Genomic DNA, 6,000 nt, shown 5'->3' with positions numbered 1-6,000 from the left:
ACTGTTTGTGTTGCAAAGGCTCATAGTGGTATTACCCTGGCCCTACTATTTATAATAGTTATACTTTTTTCTTGTGTTTTGAGGTGTTTATGTATCATTTAAAGTCCACCAATCAAAAAAGAGCAATGCTGGCTGGATTCCTTGTGGAATAGTCAAAGGGTGGAAATGTGGGGACAAGTGCATGGAGCACTGCATACATGGCATACATTAAGGGTGACTGAGTGTGTTTGTCTGATGTGCCCACTCTGCTCAGGTTCACAAGTGCAGATGGCTGGTTTGGCATGGGTATTTTTTTCATCCCTCATCCAGTATCTGAGAAAAGAGAGGCCCAGAGTTTTTATGTCCTGCTCCAAGTGACACCAGGCAGGTATTGCCTCAAAAAACCTCACTCAGAACAGATGACCTGATGAGCCATTTGGTCCTAACTGTGCCCTAACCATGGATTGACTGCACAATGGATCTCTGTATGAAAGGTATTTATGCATCAGTATCATTGATTCTTAGCATGGCAAAGGGTGGCATAACACAAGTTTGCGCATAGTGGATGTGGGTATAGTTTGTCACAAAGACAAATCCATGATGAGGGTCTGGACTTAATATAGATCCATTAGTCCAGTCAATTGCTGCCCCTTTGATGGGCTCAGCAGCCAGCAATATTGGCATAATATCCATCATGCCATACTGGTTTCCTGCATAATAGTTGGTAACTGTTTGTCCCGTTTAGCAGGTACTGAAGTAGCTCATGTAATTTTGGGGAATTTCATATAGGGAGCTGTGCCCACACAGGTGCATAGATGTTGCTTTCCCCAGATGAATTCCTCTTATGAGGGAGATAAGGTATGCAGTGACATATTGATTCCATGGAATTCTATCATTATCTGAGGGGGCTTTCCGAAAAGCATCATTGGGCATGTTGGCAGCAAGGTTTTCTTGCATTTGTCATGGGGGGATCAATAAGGTTGGAATTATTAGAGAAGCTTAGGTATGGATCCTTCCCAATTGGCCACTACTAAAAGTGGTGGCCTAGTGACCAAAGCCCAATTTACCTGACAGGAGGCTTCACTGTAAGCAGTGAGTACTGAATACATTAAGACCATCATCATAGGCCTGGGGATGAGGTTGCCACCAGGCAAAGGTGCCAATCTGATGTCTTAGTCAACAAGACCTTTAACATGAGCCCAAGTTACTTTACGTGAGGTCCGTTTGCCTTGTTGAGTCTTGCTTGTGGGTTTTCTCCTCCAGAGTTAGGTCCTTCATCTTTTTTGATGGTGGTTCTGGGGGTTCAGGGCTTGACTTTCTGGCAGACACCCTGATGGGGTGAGGCTCCTCTTAATATATGCAAACCTTCGACCAATGGTTAGACCATCCCATGCATTTGTTATGGGATCCTTCCATGAGACCGTAGGTAGATGGGAGGGCCCCCTGAGGGGAGGCCTATCTTTATGGACTGCTGTTTATACAGAAAATTTTGACATTGAGAGAAAATTGAAAGCAAATAAGGTTTTGTTCAAGGCATTGTGAGGGGACTTGTTATAATTTCCCCCCTCTGTTTTGTAGCATGATCTTTAATTCCTTGTGTGTTCTTTCTATGATGCCTTGAGCCTGAGGGTTATAGGGTATCCCAGTTAAGTGCTGTATATGCCAATCATTACAAACGGTTTGAAATGTCTTGCTAGTATAGGCTGGCCCATTTTCAGTTTTTATAGACATGGGAACCTCCATAACTCCAAAATATTTAAGTGGATGGGAGATGACGCTTTTTTGTGGTTTCTCCTGTGAAGGCTGTGGCCATTATACAGCCTGAATAGATATCAATAATTACATGAATATATGTTAAATTTTCAAAAGTTGCATAATGAGTGACATCCATTTGCCATAAACCATTAGATGTTAATCCTCAGGTATTCACTCTAGCAGATTGTAAAAGACCAATGGGGAGAAAAGGTGTACGTTTTTGAGTCTCTGACAAGCTATTGGTAAACCTGCTTTTATGCAACTGCCATGGCCAAGGCCAGCAAGAGGCCTGAGCTGCTTGTGTCCTTATAACCTGGGTGGCCAAAATCCAGTCATAAAGTGTGCCATTTTGCACTGGCACTACTGCTGCTTTATGTTACTTATTGAGTCCATCCCAGATCAATTCCTTGGCTAGGGCTTCCCTAGCTCCTTCATGAAACACCTTCCCTTCTACCACCTTGTTTTCTCTGTCAGTAAACTGTGGCAAGTCCTCAGTGGCTTTTTGCCTTAAGCCCTGTAGAGAAACTGTGCCTCCCCCAGCTTGTAACTTCATCCGGGCTCTCAGAACACAGAGCTGCACATGATCAAAATAATTTTGTGAGCCTGTAGCCTGTACCACAGGGGAACTGTAGATTCCCTCTTCCTGCAAGCATTCAGCTGGGAGGTTAACATTTGTGATGTGGTTATGATCCCCCTGCTGTTCACATTCATCATAGAAGAGTGTCTTCCACTTAAAAAATGTTGCAGGCTCAAGAGCTGCTCTGACTAGGTCTTTCCAAACTTGAGGGCAATTAAGTCCAAGACTGAGTGATTCCAACATTTGTTTTAAATGGCCCATGGGGCCCATCCTCTTTTACTGCCTTCTTGAACTCTTTCAGGGTACCCTATGCATGTGGTTACCAAGTGGCAGGGTGCCATATTGACGGGGAATGCTTGCACTCCCCTACCCCACTTCTCATCTCTTATCATACATAAATCTTCAAAAGGATCTCTGGCCTCCTGGAATGAATTTCTGGGAGATCATGGCTTGGGCATGTCTGGTGCGATGGTCATCTCTAAGCTGTCATAGTTCTTTGCTGGCTGTGACATTGCCTCATAAGGAGGCAGGTGCCATTGACTCAGGAAAGGATATAATCTTTGCCTGTCAGTAGAAAGTGCACTTACATCATTTGTGGTCACCTCTTCCTGTACCATGAAGGCTAGCAGTACTGTTTCCTGCCTCTCTCCCTTTTGCACCTGTTTTGATTGCTTTCTTTGAAACAGATTGTCGTCCCTGCTTTCCTTTGCCTGCTGTGTTTGCTTGCTTAGAGGTAGATTGTCACCTCCACTTTTTTTTCCCTTGCCTATCTTTCACAGCCTCATGTTCCCTCAGAGCCATCATTATATGGCAAGGGTCTGTTGCAGGGCCCCCTCAACATTGCTGAATGGCTGTCACAGTAGGAAAAAAAATGTAGTGGTAAATTATACCCCTGTCTTACTTCAGCTTTCCACGCATTTGCCATTATCTTGTCCCATATCCTAGGATAAAAAACATTAGCAGCACTTATCCACGGACTGGTATCAATCACAACTCTTATTCAGGGTAGAAACTCTGGTATCTAAGAGAGTGGGTAGCACTTGCATCTGTGAGACTTTAGTAGTTCTCCCTTTCCCCTTCCTCACTGCTCTGTGAGGAGACACACCCTGCCTTATTGGATTACCTCAGGTCTCTCTCCAAGTGCCAGCTCCATGGGCTCTCTCTCATCCAGCAAGGAGGTCCACAAAACAGGGTAGAGGAGTGTGTAGCTGTGGAGTTGCTAATCAAGACCTCTGGAGACCAAGCAGGAAGTAGGTGTGATTTTAATGTGCAGTTACCATGTATATATACTCAGGCAGTAGCTAAACAGATTACAGGCAGCCACCAACACAATTTCTGGCCAACTGGCCTTGCAACGACCAATAAAGAAGCAGGCTGTGGGGCAAGTGCAGGGACTGCAATACGTGGCCTCAGCTCAGGGCTGCGCCTATGGGGTAAGCAGTTTGCCTTTTATAGGCCTAGCTCAGGGGAGTGGTTGGCCACTCAGATGCCCTTAACATATGCCATGTATTCAGTACTCCATGCACTTGTCCCCACAACCTGTATCATTGGTTAGTGGATCATTATGTTCCTAGAATTAAAATAGACAGACAGGATGTCTACTTCTTCTAATTGGTACTTTCTGTATATAGTGGAAGAATTCTAGGTCAGCTGAATTAATGTCCAATTTAATAAAAAATGTAAAGTAATTGTTAATAAATTTGCAAACCCTGAGCCTCTTCAATAAAGAGGAGTCTGGATTCTTTGAGGAAGGTCTATGATTCCCTGTGAAAATTTATACTCTTAATTTTTCTCCCAGAATTCCCTGAAGAGACATACAGCCTTTTCAAGGGTAAATGCTCATATAAGGGAAGGAAATAATACTTTTTTCTAGGATTAGTAGAAAATGGTTCATAACTGAGATTAAATCAAGAAAATTTAAAATGTCACTGTGCTCTTCCAGAGTATTGGCTTATATAAATCAGATTATCCATAAAGTTTTTGCTTAGTGTCATATCAAAATAGGTCCAGTAGTTTCCTGAATTGATTCTAAGGTCATTTCCTCAAATATTAAATGTATAAATGAAATAGAATTACTTAGAAACTGGCAGAAATATCATATTTGTTTCCTGACCAATGCAGAGCTAGCCATTATGTTGGAAAAACTCAGTGGAAGCAACTTGAACTGCTTCTACCTAGGAAATCATAAACCAAAAGCAATATTACCTTCCTGGAAGGATTTCAGAAATTAGTGCCACTATGAAGAATTTGTAGGATATATAGAAGTGGTAAGTCTTACTATATTTCCATTCAATTTAGCTCTTTGAATTTTGCAGAAAGCAGATGAATCTTGGAGAACAGCAGTAGTTTTTCATAATCAAAAATAAGTGTTATTTTCAATTTAATCAGTTGTACCAAATGCATTGCTTGAACAAACTAATACATCTTCTGATGTCTGCCATGCAACCACTAATAAGGCAAATACTTTTGTACCCATACCTCCAAATGGAAATTACCAGAAATATTTTGAATTCCATTGGCAAGATAACCAACACGTTTTCACTTTCATCTACAATTTAGAGCTTAAAAATGTACACCCAAAGGTCCTATATTTTAGAGCTTAAAAATATATACACCCAAAGGTCCATATGTTATAGGCTTAGTCACCAGACCCTAAATGGTGTATGGAGGATATGAAAGCTTTAAGTGGTAGGGCCTAATGGGAGGAATTTAGGTCATTAAGGGTGTGTACTTGGAGGTTGGGACCCCAGCCCTTTCTTCCTTTTCTTTCTTGCTTCCTCACTCTGAGGAAAATGGCCTTCTCTACCCCATGGTTCCACCAAAATGTACTGTGCCACTAGAGGTCCAAAATAATGGGGTCAACTGATCATTAACTGAAAATTCTGTGAAACAAAATAAACGTTTGTCTTTATAGCCTTTTCTTCCTAAAGTATTTGTTGAGGTAATGGAAAAATGACTAACATACTGTCCTACCTCAGGGTTATATCAGTTCTCCAATAAACAAACAAACAAACAAACAAACAAACAAATAAATAAATAAATAAATAAAAACCAAAAATTAATTAATTAAAATAAATACACCTTTGTTTGCTATAATGGAGTTCAACCTCTCATTGAAATACCTGAAGAAAATATTTTTTTCCATTTCTATATTTCTGTAGTACATATTTTTTCATTAATTATCAGACTTATTATAGGTTGTTTTAGAGGTATTTGCTTTACTTCTGCCTTCTAGTTTGACCAATTAAAGGCAAACTTTATAAAGAATTGTAAATGTTTTAGCCACTATAGAAAGAGTTATGCATACATTATTTAGCTTAATATAACAATTGTGTGATGAGTAAAACATCACTAGGCACCAATATTAATATTTTAAAGTTGAGGAATCCAAGGCACAGGCATATTAAATTATCTTTCTCCATAGCAAACAGTAAGTAAAGAAATCAGAATTCAGATGTATTTTGCTTGATTCTAAGTTCTTTCTCAATGCCACCATACTGTAATGGGACTGATATTGTCTTAAAAATACCTATTAACTACAGTTTTCATACACAGTAAAAGCTGAATAAATGTTAATTTCTTGATCTTCACAATGGAAAATAAATTTACAGCTTTAAATGGCATCTTGTGTCTCACCAGAGTCCCTCCTAGCTTTACTGAAAAACAATTATAAAGACAGAGAAACATTC

The sequence above is a fragment of the Callospermophilus lateralis genome, unplaced genomic scaffold (genome assembly GCF_048772815.1).
Source record: "Callospermophilus lateralis isolate mCalLat2 unplaced genomic scaffold, mCalLat2.hap1 Scaffold_74, whole genome shotgun sequence".
NCBI lineage: Eukaryota > Metazoa > Chordata > Mammalia > Rodentia > Sciuridae > Callospermophilus > Callospermophilus lateralis.
This window is presented reverse-complemented; position numbering follows the sequence as displayed.